Genomic DNA, 13,687 nt, shown 5'->3' with positions numbered 1-13,687 from the left:
GACCCAGAATCATTGGGTGCAGCATTCCCACCATTAGGCGTTTCAGGTGAGACATTAAACCAAGGTCCTATCAACATGACCGTGTGCACATAAATGTCCACACGGTGCTATTCGCAAAAGAGCTGCTGAAGCGCTGGCCAACATTCACCCTTCGGCCAACATCAACAAAAATCAGATTAACTGACAATGTATCTGTTGGCAGTTTCAGGGTCTCGCTGTGTGCTAATTCAATGCTGCGTTGCATCTGTGGCAAGAGTGACAACTTTAAAATATAACGAGTGGCAATGAAATGCTTTGGAATGGCTTGAGGACGTGGAAGGCACTATATAAATGCAAGATCTTTCTTTCCAAAGCTGGAAATTCCTGACCTCAGCTTCAGATTTGAAATTCTACCTGCAAATGCCAAGATGTTTTTTGATCTGAACTGATATAATTAAGCTGATTCAGCAATGACAACTTACATTTATATACAGCCTATTTCAAAGCTTCGGGTCCAGGCGGCTGAATGTATGACCATCAACGATGGAGCAATTAGAATGGAGAATGTGCAAGCTAGAATTGGAGGAGTTCAGGGATCTTGCAGGGATGTCGGGCTGGGGGAATTCACAGAGATGGGGGCAGGGGGAGACCATAGGGGGATTTGAAAACCGGGGGGGTGGGATTTTCTGCGCAACCCGCCGCGTGTTTTTCAGTGGCAGAGGGGGCCCTCCAGCAGGATCTCCCAGTCCCGGAGTCATGGAGTGTGAAAGGCGGCAGGTCGGTTCGTGTCTTGAGTAACTTAAGGTATGAGAGTTCCTGTTACAGATGAGCTGAGGCAGGGGTGAATTCGACTAAACTGAAATCCTCAGTGAAATGAAAGGTCATCTCACTCATTCGTAATTCTTTCATTCCAAGGTGGTGGAACTCATTGATTTCACTCTTATTCATAATCCAGAAAGCATTAAAAAAATCCAAGTTTAGTGTTTCCTAACCACTGCTACTAGTTTAACCTCGCCCTTCCTTCCCCCATTCTTGTAAACCTCTGTTGGTCTGCTGCTCTATGGGGCCTTAGGAAAGTGAGTAATTGCAGCCTTCCGGGCACCCCAACCCAAACTCCTGTGCCCCATAGCTGACCTGATGGGTTGGGCACTGCGGTGTGGTGGTTACATTACTAAACTAACAATCTAGAGACCTGGGCTAATACAGCAAGTAAACAATTAATATTAATCCTGCCGTGGATTTGGGAATTTGAATTCAATTAACAAAGGAGAGAATGAAAGATCTGGGGCAGGATTCTCCCAGCCCCCCCCCCCGCCGGGCCGGAGAATCCCCGCAACCCCGCCCCAACGCCGGCACACGATTCTCCGCAGAGCGGAGAATTGGCGCCGGCGGGTTTGGCGCAGCGCCGGTTGGGGGCCACCAATTCTCCGGGCCGAGCGGCCGCTCTGAAAAGGCAGAGTCCCGCTGGCGCTGCCACGCCTGGTCGCAGCCGGCGGGAACTCTGTGCGCAGGGTCAGGGGGCGGCCTGTGGGGGAGGGGAGGGGGGGCTCCAACCCCTGGGAGGGGGCCTCCAATGGGGCCTGGCCTGCGATCGGGGCCCACTGATCGGCGAGCCGGCCTCTCGCTCCCTGGATCTATTTTTGTACGCGCCGGCCCCTGACCTCCCGCGCCATGTTGCGCCGGAGCCGGCACGTTGAGGGAGGCCACCACACATGCGCGGGTTGGTGCCGGCGCCACTGCGCATGTGCAGGTTGGTGCGGCGCACAGTTCGTGCCGGAAGGGAGGCTGGAGCGGTGTGAGCCGCTCCACCGCTGTGCTGGCCCCCTGTAGGGGCCAGAATCGGTACTCCCAGCGGCCCGCACGACGGCGTTTCCGACGGCGTGGACACTCTGCCGCCAAATGGGAGAATCCCGTCCCTGGGCTGGAATTCTACGGTTATCGGGATCCGCCATTCCCGCTGGCAGCGCACCCCCGCCCGTGGGTTTCCAGGCGGTGTAGGGTGGTTTCAATGGGAAATTCCATTGACAAGTGGCAGGAAGAGAAAATCCCGCCACCGAGAAACACATGGCTGGAAGACCAGAGAGTCTCGGCCCTGGCATCATAAAAGTGACTGAAAACGGGTGGATTGATTTTAAAAGTCTAGTGGGTTCCCTGGTGTCCTTTTTGGAACGGAACCTGCTCTGGGCCTGTACGTGACTCCAGTCCCATGCTGAAGTGGCCGACTCTTAATTGCCGTTTGATGCAAACTGACAGGCCACTCAGGTGCATCAGTGATGGGCAATAAATGCCAACCTCACGCGCACAACGCCCACATGCTGTGAATGAATATCGAAATCTGTCAGTGGAAGGAGGCGTTAGTGTCACCGAGTTCTTATTCTGGTGGCATTGAGTTGGAGTATGGTGAAAGTGCCAAGGACTGACTCATTCTCCGAAATGAAAATAGTTTCAGTGTGGGAGGAATGTGAATCCTCATCGATCTCTTAACCCCGCTCGCATTAAATCAAGTCTAGCCCTGCAAGATGCTTAGTCACCGCCACAGAACTAATGAAAAGCACATCAGAAAAAACACGGTTTCATTCTGTGCATCTATTTATTTTCTTCTGTTGCTGTCTCTCTTCCCACTCAGTTACTTTTCCAACTCACTTCTTTTCATCTTCGGCCTTGTAGCTTTGCGAATGTTATTATTTCGACTCTGGGAGCGCCCCCCCGTCCCTCTAAAAAGTAAGTGCCATTGGCAATTCCCTCCTTAAACCCCTCCACCTTCGCCCTCTCTTTACCTTTAAGACACTGGTTAAAATCTACCTCTTTGATCAAGCTTTAGACCCATGCCCACGATATCTTCTCATTTGGTTCCTTTCAATTTTTGTCTGATCTCACACCTGTGAAGCACCTTTATTATGCTAAAGGTACTTAACATACCTTTATGCTAAGGTGCTCGATAAATGCAATTTGTTGTTGAATCAGTTTGGGTCTCATGCTGCGCCTGTAGGTCGGTCAGCTGGCTTGTTCCTCTGCCTGTCTATCTAACACTTCTTATCACACTGAGGTACAAATTAAGATCGGTACTGTTCTTGTACAAATGCTTAATGCACTTGTAGCAGGTTCTGTGCTGTTATCACAAACATTAACTTAAGTAAATTAAGCTCTGCGTTATTTTACCTCACTGAAGGGTTGGTCCAACTGAACATAGGGACAAGAGGAGGCTATTCAACCTTTTGACCCTATTCTGCCATTTAATGACATCATGGCTGATCTGTATTTTTATATTTTATTCTTTCTTGGGATGGGCCAACACTTGTTGCCCATCTCTAATTGCCCTTGAACTGAGTGACTTGCTAGGCCATTTCAGAGGGCAATAAAGAGTCAACCACATTGCGGTAGGTCTGGAGTCACCCATAGGCCAGACCAGGTAAGGCCGGCAGGTTTATTTCCCTAAAGGGCATTCGTCCACCAGATGGGTTTTTACAGTGATCAGCAATGGTTTCATGGTTACAATCTTTTAATTCCAGATTGAGTTTAAATTCTATCAGCTGCAATGGTGGGATTTGAACCCGTGTCACCAAAGTTTTATTCCGGGTCTCTGGATTACTAGTCCAGTACCAGTACCACGACACCACCATCTCCCCAATCCTACCTCCATTTCCCCACCCTGACTCCATATCCCCAAATACTCTCATCTTGCAAACATTAATCAATCTCCGATTCAAAATTATTAATTGAGCTAGCATCCACTACATTTAGTGGGAGAGATTTCATGACTTTTCCTACCCTTTGTGCGAAGAAATATTTCCTAACTCCACTCCTGAATGCCCTGGCTCTGATTCTGAAGTTGCGTCACCTTGACTTAGCCTGCACCAGTAGTTCTAGACCTATAGGAAATATGAGGCAATTGCAATCTTTTCGCTCATTTTTAATAAGAGAGACTGGGCTGGTGTGCGTGATGGAGCTGGCCCATAAACAACAGTAAAACCTCACTTGTCACAACTGTCAGCACACAACCAGTGACTCCTTACCAATGTCACCTTTGTGCATTGAGTGTCTCCAACCGAATGCGGTAACCCACAAGCAGCAAACTTTCTCAACAGTAAAAGAACTGCTACTTCAGTTGTGTCAATATCACCGACTAACATCCGTGTTCCACCGACAATTATGAATGCGGTTAGCAATGTGGTAATGACCAGGTAATCTGTTTTTGTGATAAATATTGGCCTGGGCACTGGGAAGAATTCCCTTGCTCTTCAAAATAGTATCCCGGGATCTTTGACATCCACCTGAACAGGAAGATGGGACCTCGGTTTAACATCTCATCTGATAGATGGCACCTCAGACAGTGTAGCATTTCCCCAGACCTGCAGTGAAGCCCCAGCCTGGATTTCTATGCAATCAAAACCCTGAAGTGGGACTTGAACACTGAGCCTTGTAGTTCAGAGGTAAGGGTGCTATCAACTAAGCCAAATCTGATACTTGCAGTTAAATTCACAAGCTCAGGATATCTCTCAGCCAGTGAAGTAGATTTGAAGTATATTCACTGTTCTAATGTAGAAATCATCGCACATTAAGGTCCTACAAACAATAATGCCCCAATGACCAAATAATCTGTTTTAGTTGATGTTTTGTGGGATATCTGTTGGCCAAGACATTTGGGAGAATATCACTGCTCTATGGTTTTTCTTTGAAACAGTGCCAATAAATCTTTTCCATCCACCTGACAGGGTCTTTATTTAACACCTCATTTGAAAGGCAGCACTCCCGATAATGCAGCGCTCCCTCAGTACTGCATTAGGCGCATCAATCTGGATTACATCCTCACGCCTCTGATGTGTACCTACAACCTTCTGACTCGGGGAGGAGTGTTCTGCCCACTGAGCAGAGCTGACACTCCTCTGAAGCTGTCCAAATCCAGGTCCCCTATGATAGCATACAGCCATGGTGTTGTTTACAAGTCAATGTTGTAGCTCCTGTGTTGTGTATCCTCATGAATATGGGCCAGTTAGTGTGTTTGAAATAGGGGCATTTTGAGAATCTCAAGTCAGAATGGGGGTAAGTGTCTTAAATGCATCTGGAAATATGGTGGCCTGTAAGAGAGTGAACTCCTCTTGTACATTCCTACCTACATCCTCTGCTTTATTTGTTTTACATACCAGTGTTCAGTAAGGGTGAGATGGTGGAGATGATGACCTGCCCCAAATGTCCTGTGCCTTTGGAGCACAGCAGTAACGTTCAAGGGCTGGATTCTCCGTCCCACCGTGCCAGATTTCTATGGCGAAATTCTCTAGTATCGGCGCGACCGGCGCCAAAAACGGCGCTCATCAGTCCGGCATCGCGCCGCCCCAAAGGTGCGGAATCCTCCGCATCTTGGGGGGGCCGAGCCCTAACCTTGAGGGGCTAGGCCCGCGCTGGACTGATTTCCGCCCCGCCAGCTGGCGGAAAAGGCCTTTGGTGCCCCGCCAGCTGGCGCGTAAATGACATCTCCGGGCGGCGCATGCGCGGGAGCGTTAGCGTCCGCTCACGGCATCCCCGCGCATGCGCTGTGGAGGGAGTCTCTTCCGCCTCCGCCATGGTGGAGACCGTGGCGAAGGTGGAAGGAAAAGAGTGCCCCCACAGCACAGGCCCGCCCGCGGATCGGTGGGCCCCGATCGCGGGCCAGGCTACCGTCGGGGCACACCCCGGGGCCAGATCGCCCCGCGCCCCAACCCCCCAGGGCCCCGGAGCCTGCCCGCGCCACCTTGTCCCGCCAGTAAGAGAGGTGGTTTAATCCACGCCGGTGGGACAGGCATTCTAGCAGCGGGACTTCGGCCCATCCGGGCCGGAGAATAGCGGGGGGGGAGGGCCGCCAACCGGCACGGCGCGATTCCCGCCCCCGCCGAATATCCGGTGCCGGAGAATTCGGCACCCGGCGGGGGCGGGATTCACGCCAGCCCCCGGCGATTCTCCAACCCGGCGGGGGGTCGGAGAATCTCGTCCCATGTTCAGCACGCCGGCGGGATGCTCCATTTCGCCGGCTGGTCAATGGGGTCTCCCCTTGTGGGGCAGCCCCACGTCGTCGGGAAACCCCCGGGCTGCCGGCAAAACTGAGCATCCCGCCGGCGGAGAATCCAGCCCCAAATAACTGGCACAGTTGCTCAAAGATTCTATTTGCAACTCTTGGGATTCCAGCTTCAGGCTCTTCCAAAGCAGAGAGAACCCACCTCAACTCCCTCCCTGAAGGCTCACTGAGTCCACCCTGTCTACGCCTCAGAGACGCAACCCAAGGATCAGTGCCATCATTTCTTTTTAAACTCAATTTCTTGATTTCTTTGAACTTATAACCAACAAAATACTTCTAATGGTATTCAGGAATACTTTGCAGGATCATTAGAAAAAAAGATGTCATTTGACAAAAAGAAAATGATATAACTGATTTTCTTTTTCAGTCATTTGGTTTTGGTCTTAAAGCAGATTGATTGAGGATACAGAGATGCTGCCAGCTGACCCATATTTCTGGTAGAAAAGTGGCAGAAAGTTAAATTCAGCTAAAGTCCAAAAGGTAAGACTGGGATGGAACTTTTTTCGCCCGGGGTCTGGAATGAAGGCTTATTGGAAAACAATGAATATGTAGCCCATTGATTGGTCAGATGGGAAATCATAGCCACTTTGCTGGCCGTATTCTGATGACCCACCCAGTGTTTGAGACCCTTAAGGAGCTATACAGAAAGTGGGTGAAGGGAATCGATATAACCATTTAGTTTAAGACAGTACTGAAGCTTTTTGAACAAGGAGATCCCAAGTGTGATCCTCAGTGGGTGCAGTTAGGTTTTTCAAGTTCATGAATAGTCCTGGCCATAGAGTTGGCCTTGGGTGCATGTTTGATTCACACTTGTACAACCCTCGCTTAGCGTATTAGCTACAACTAAGGACATATCTGACAGTATCACTCGATCTCCTGCAGAATTGGTGACCCTTGGATCACAATCTATCAATTCAACCTTACTTCCTCCATTGAACTGAACTCTTTATCTTCTATGGCCAGGCGTGGAATTCACGGAACATTGAGATATTTCTCAGGTCTCAGCACCCGTGACACATGAAATGGGTTTTGACCCAATAATATTTTTCACACGAGGTATGATTGTGGTCAAATTAAGTAGTGTGAACATGTCCACTCAGGAGGCCGGACTGCTCAACAACAAGCTTCCTCATCCAGCTGCATTAGGTGGTAGTTCCTGTCTCGAAACTGACTGTAATTCTTGTTCTATTTACGTGAATTGATTATTCTCCCCTTCTTGTTCTCACTTTTGAAAATCATGAAATGATGATATCAATTCTTTATGGTGAATATGTTGGATTTGTAGAAATTATAAAATTTCAATTAAATAAATATATATATATAAAATATATATATTTTCTGAAAAGAATTTGAGCCCAGCCTTAAGGGAAACTGATACTATTTGGTTTGGCAAAATGTGTAGACAATCAAAGAAAGTGGCTATTTTTGTCGAATATTTGAATTAAAGTATATATATATATATATATGTAAACTGAAGGCTCAATGTTTTTATTTCTATAGGGATCTGGGGCTGGATTCTCCGGTCCCCCAGGTGCATGTTTCTCGGCAGCGTGCCATTCGCTGGCGGTGGGATTCTATCTTCCCACCGCTTGTCAATGGGGATTCCCATTGAGGCCACTCCACGCCGCTGGGAAACCCACGGGTGGGGACGCGCTGCCGGCAGGAAAAGAAAATCCCAATGGCCGGAAAACACTGGATGAGTAGAAAGTTCCTCCAATTAAATATGCAAGTGAGCTTGTGGGTCGCCCCCCCCCCCCACCCATGGGCAATGTCACGCTGCCCCCCCCCCCCCCCCCCCCACCACACACACACACACACACATGGACACTACTCCACATACCCCGTGAGGACACCCTGCTATGGCTTCTTCAAGGTCACTTTATTTTTTACTGATAAAATATTTTTTGTTTTAAAAACTGAGATCAATCTGCTGTAATGGGATTTGAACCGGCATCCTCTGGAATAATTAATCTAGTTCTGCAGGACTGACAGGTCCGCCAACATAAACATTGCACTGTCCTACCCACTAATCTAAAACACAAGTGTGTCCTTTTCTGACCTCTTAAGTATTTTTTCCCCCCTCAAATATAGGGCCTTGTGGGGCCATCTGGTGCCACCTTAGGAAGGTTAACTGTTTGTAATAGCTGCAGCCTCTCAGGGAGCTGGGCAGAAAGATTATCCACCACCAGCCACAGTGCGGGCAATTCATCGTTAGCGCAGTGTTTTAATTGTGCAGGGGAATGGTAGCAAGTAACCTCAGCCCCAATGTCAGACATGTCTCCCAACTGACCGCAGAGGCTGGTATAACTGGGAAAGAGTGTGGGAACTGCAGTAAGGGATTACTTTGCCTCATTACTGACCAAACTAAACTGGGTGATCACAGTATGTTGATTCGAGTATGCAAATATAATACAGATGTATTTTCAAAAGCCTACACTCAGTGTGCAACTGCAAAACACTGCACATACACAAGAGGGACCGAGGAACGGAATGCTCACATGCGAACTAAATGACAACATAATTGCCGGCAACAATAGTGACGACAACTTCAATTTATGCAGCGTGTTTAATGTAATAAAACGTCCTTAGGTTCTTCACAGGAGGGTTATGCAGCAAAATTAAACATTGAGCCACACAAGGCGATTTTGGAGCAAACGGCCAAAAGCTTGGTCAAAGAGGTAGGTTACCTTAAAGATAAAAACATTAGGGTGGGGTTTCCCCACCAGCACGCCCCATGTTTTTCGGCGATGAAAGCAATCCGCCAGCGGGACCTACCTCCGCAGATACCGCCAGACTCACTGAGTTTTTCCAACACTTCCTGTTTTTATTTCAGGTTTCCAGCATCTGCATTTATTTTAGGGAGGCAGAGATGTTTAGGGAGAGGGAATTCCAGAAAGTAGGGGCCAGGTAACTTGAATTGTAGCCAACAATGATGGAGCGATTAAATTCACGATGCACCAAAAGCCAGAATTGGATGAGCGCAGATATCTCCAAGGGGTATTGGAAGGGAGGAGATTACAGAGATGGGCAGGGGTGAGGCCTTGGGGGAATTTGACAACAAGGATGAGAATTTTAAAATCAATACGTTGCTTGACTGGGAGCCAGTTCAGGCCAGTGAGCACGCGGGGTACTGGGTGAAAGGGACTTGTTGCAAGTTAAGACATAGACATGAGGGATTGGATACTCCGCTGGCGGGATTCTCCGTTGCGCCGGCAGCGCACCCATGCCCGGGGATTTCCCGACGGAGTGAGGTTGCCCACAATGGGAAGCCCCAATGGCCGGCTGGCGGGACGGAGAATCCCGCCCAAGAATTTTGGATGGCCGCAAAGATAGGGAGGAGCGAGGACATAGATTGGTTTGAAAACAAGAATCAGGGGCGAAATTCTCCAGTATCGGTGCGATGTCCGCCGACCGGCGCCAAAAACGGCGCAAATCAGTAGGGCATCGCGCCGCCCCAAAGGTGCAGAATCCTCCGCATCTTTGGGGGCCGAGCCCCAACCTTGAGGGGTTAGGCCCGCGCCGGACTGATTTCCGCCCCGCCAGCTGGCGGAAACAGCCTTTGGAAATGACATCTCTGGGTGGCGCATGCGCGGGAGCGTTAGCGGCCGCTCACGGCATCCCTGCACATGCACTGTGGAGGGAGTCTCTTCCGCCTCCGCCATGGTGGAGACCGTAGCGAAGGTGGAGGGAAAAGAGTGCCCCCACGGCACAGGCCCGCCCAGGGATCGGTGGGCCCCGATCGCGGGCCAGGCCACCATGGGGGCACCCCCCGGGGCGGCAGGACAGGCATCCTAGTAGCGGGACTTCGGCCCATCTGGGCCGGAGAATCGCAGGGGGGGGAGCCCGCCAACCGGCGCGGTGCAATTCCCGCCCTCGACGAATCTCCGGTGCCGGAGAATTCGGCAACCGGCGGGGGCAGGATTCACGCCAGTCCCCGCCGATTCTCCGACCCGGCGGGAGGTCGGAGAATCTCGCCCGAGAATTTTAATTGGGAATTAAGCACAGGTGCGATAGATGAATGGAACTTTGCGCAAGTCAGGCAAAGTTCTGAATGACCTTGAGTTCACGGAGGATAGAATATGGGCGATCAGCCAATAGTGCATTGAAATAAACAGGGCCAGAGCTGACACAGACATGAATGAGAATATCAACAGCAGATGAGCTGGGGGGGGGCAGGATAGAGCAATGGCACAGAGGGTGTGGATGTGAGGTTGAAAACTCATCTCAGGCCAAATAATAATAATATTTATTGTCACAAGTTGGCTTACATTAGCGCTGCAATTAAGTTACCGTGAAAAGCCCCTAGTCGCCACACTCCGGCGCCTGTTCGGGTACACAGAGGGAGAATTCAGAATGTCCAAATTACCTAACAGCATGTCTTTCGGGACTTGTGGGAGGAAACCGGAACACCCGGAGGGAACCCAAGCAGACACGGGGAGAGCGTGCAGACTCCGCACAGACAGTGACCCAAGCCGGGAATCAAACCTGGGACCCTGGCGCTGTGAAGCAACAGTGCTAACCACTGTGCTACCGTGCCACCCAAGTTTCAAAAAAAGTCTGGTAGTGGGCTCGATAGACCATGGGACTGGCTTGGGGGCCAGCGCGCTGGAGAGTGTGAACCTCGGGCAGTAGGGAGTTGCACGGGGCCCTGAGAGCAAGACATCGGCAGTGTGGACCCTGGAGGCTATGTATTAGAACCTGTTAAATTGTGTTCGTATCTGTTACTTAACTGCCTTTGCCTTTCAGCTTTACCTTTAACTTCTGGAAGCCGCCAGTGTAACTCGAGCCACCACACTGGTTTACTCTCAAACTATTTCCCAAGAGGAGGAATGGGGTCATTAGCTTGGGAACAGCATTAGGGCAGCACGGTAGCACAGTTGCTTCACAGCTCCAGCGTCCCAGGTTCGATTCCCGGCTTGGGTCACTGTCTGTGTGGAGTCTGCACCTTCTCCCCGTGTCTCCGTGGGTTTCCTCCGGCTGCTCCGGTTTCCTCCCACAGCCCAAAGATGTGCAGGCTAGTTGGATTGGCCATGATAAATTGCCCTTAGTGTCCAAAAAGGTTAGCTGGGGTTACTGTGTTATGGGGACAGGGTGGAGGTGTGGGCTTAAGTAGGGTGCTCTTTCCAAGAGCCGATGCAGACTCGATGGGCCGAATGGCCTCCTTCTGCACTGTAAATTCTATGATATCTATGATAACAAGAGTTTGGAGCTGGGACTGAAGCCTCCAGACTTCCCAATATTCAATTGTAAGAGATTTCTTCCCACCCAGTGCCCGATGTCAGAGGAGCTATCTGATCTTTTAGCAACAGTCCAGGAGGTGAGAGAGGTGGTAATGAGGTAGGATGTACAAATGGAAAGTAACTCTGTGCTTCTGGATGGTGTTGCTAGGGGGCAGCATGTAGATAGAACTAGGCGGGAGCCAAGGATTTGATCCTTGGGGGACACTCGAGATAACGGTACAGGAGCAGGAAAAGGAGGCGGGCTAGGATGAGATACCTAAGCATGGAACCAGCCAAGTGCAGTTCCATGATGGAGAGGTGTAGGAGGAGGATGTTGTGATCAACTGTACGAAAGCTGCAGACAGGTTGAGAAGGGTAAGGAGCGTGGATAGGGTGGGAAGGTGCAAAGGGGGCAGCACGGTAGCATTGTGGATAGCACAATTGCTTCACAGCTCCAGGGTCCCAGGTTCGATTCAGGCTTGGGTCACTGTCTGTGCAGAGTCTGCACATCCTCCCCGTGTGTGCGTGGGTTTCCTCCGGGTGCTCCGGTTTCCTCCCACCGTTCAAAGATGTGCAGGCTAGTTGGATTGGCCATGATAAATTGCCCTTAGTGTCCAAAAAAGGTTAGCTGGGGTTACTGTGTTATGGGGACAGGGTGGAGGTGTGGGCTTAAGTAGGGTACTCTTTCCAATAGCTGGTGCAGACTCGATGGGCCAAATGGCCTCCTTCTGCACTGTAAATTCTATGATGTCTATGATAACAAGAGTTTGGAGCTGGGACTGAAGCCTCCAGACTTCCCAATACTCAGAGGTTTCCTCCCACAGTTCAAAGATGTGCAGGTTAGGTGGATTGGCCATGCTGAATTGCCCTTAAGTTTCCAAAATTGCCCTTAATGTTGGGTGGGGTTACTGGATTATGGGGTTGGTGTGGACCTTGGGTAGGGTGCGCTTTCCAAGAGCCGGTGCAGGCTCGATGGGCCGAATGGCCTCCTTCGGCACTGTAAATTCTATGATGAAAACCCTCAGCCTAGTGGTGGATCCCAAAGTTTGGCTTTAACTGGAGCTTCACCTGAGAGTAAGAATGGGAAATGTGAGGTTGCCGACTAGATATTCTGGAAGGAGGAAATTCCGCTGCACCAAACCGTACAAGCAGATCCTGAACTATGGACGGAATTCTTTGCTTCCCCGGCCCCGTTCATTCGCTGGCGGCATTCGCTGATGGCGGGACTCTCCACACTCTTGTTAATGGGGTTTCCACATCGCCGGGAATCTTGTGGGCAGGGGTGCGATGCCAGCAGGAAACGGGAATCCCAACGGCCGGAGAATTCTGGCCTATGTGTGCTGCTGTGTATCCAATTAACCTGCTGACGTCCCAGCTGCCGACATGGCTATGGAACGATGAAGTAACTCTGGGAGACAGGAATTTTTCCAGAGACTTTATAAGCCTTGCGTCCACATATTAACCACTGGAAATGGAATCACTAATTGTATAGACATGAACACACACACACATATGAAGGTTCTGCCGGAAAAGCAGCTGGTCGCGGCGCAGCATGCCCGATAAAAGCTGGGAGACCCAGCTCCCGGGATCTACCTGACTAGCAACGCCTCATGAGATCCAATGCGATCTGGCGAGACATTGCGATGTAAATCTCGTGCATTGTGGGTGAGATCACTTTTTTGACAAATCTACATATTAGAGCGAGACAGCTAGCCTCACTCTAATGTGCAGATTCCTGAGGTACCTGAGGCTTTGGGATTCAACCCCTTTGCCTCAGAGACCTTGAGCGAGTGCTGTTCAGCACTGGTCCGAGGTCTCTAAGGCAAAGGGGTTGAATCCCAAAGCCTCAGGTACCCACAAATGGGGACCAGATGGAGTGGCACTTGTGGGGAACTCCTAGGGGATCGGAGGCCCTTAGCTAAATGTCCTTTGGGCAGGCTGGTGCTCTAGCACTACTTGTGCCATCTGGGCACCCTGGTGGTGCCAGCCCAGCACTGCTGGCTTTTTTCTGCATGTGTGACTGGGCTGGGGGTGCCCTGGGTGTATGTTGGGGGTATGGGTGGGCCACAAACCCTCCCATAGTGTGTTCAGGCTGGGGGGAGGACAGGAATCGCTTCGATGGCCTCAGCGATTGGGACGCCATTTAAAAATGGTCTCTTGCTACAATGGGGAGTTCCGGTGAGTGGCTGTCCCCAGTGTACCAAACGGGCTATGTGCGGCCTTGGCCGTGCGTTACCCGTTCAGGCCCCTTATACAACACGGGTCGTGTTGAATAGTCATGTGTTTCTTGGCACTGCGAGCTCTGGGAAACACGCGGCTAAACGTGCTCGCTATGGGACTTTGGTGCCTTTCGGGAGAATCGTGCCCAGTATATGGTTATCCCTTATTTGAAGACATCCCAGAGGATGTATGAGCTCCTTAATGGAATTGCCAATGTAAGCCC

This window comes from Scyliorhinus torazame, chromosome 17, assembly GCF_047496885.1.
Source record: "Scyliorhinus torazame isolate Kashiwa2021f chromosome 17, sScyTor2.1, whole genome shotgun sequence".
Taxonomy (NCBI): domain Eukaryota; kingdom Metazoa; phylum Chordata; class Chondrichthyes; order Carcharhiniformes; family Scyliorhinidae; genus Scyliorhinus; species Scyliorhinus torazame.
The sequence above is the reverse complement of the archived record's forward strand: the minus strand, read 5'-3'. Positions refer to the sequence as shown.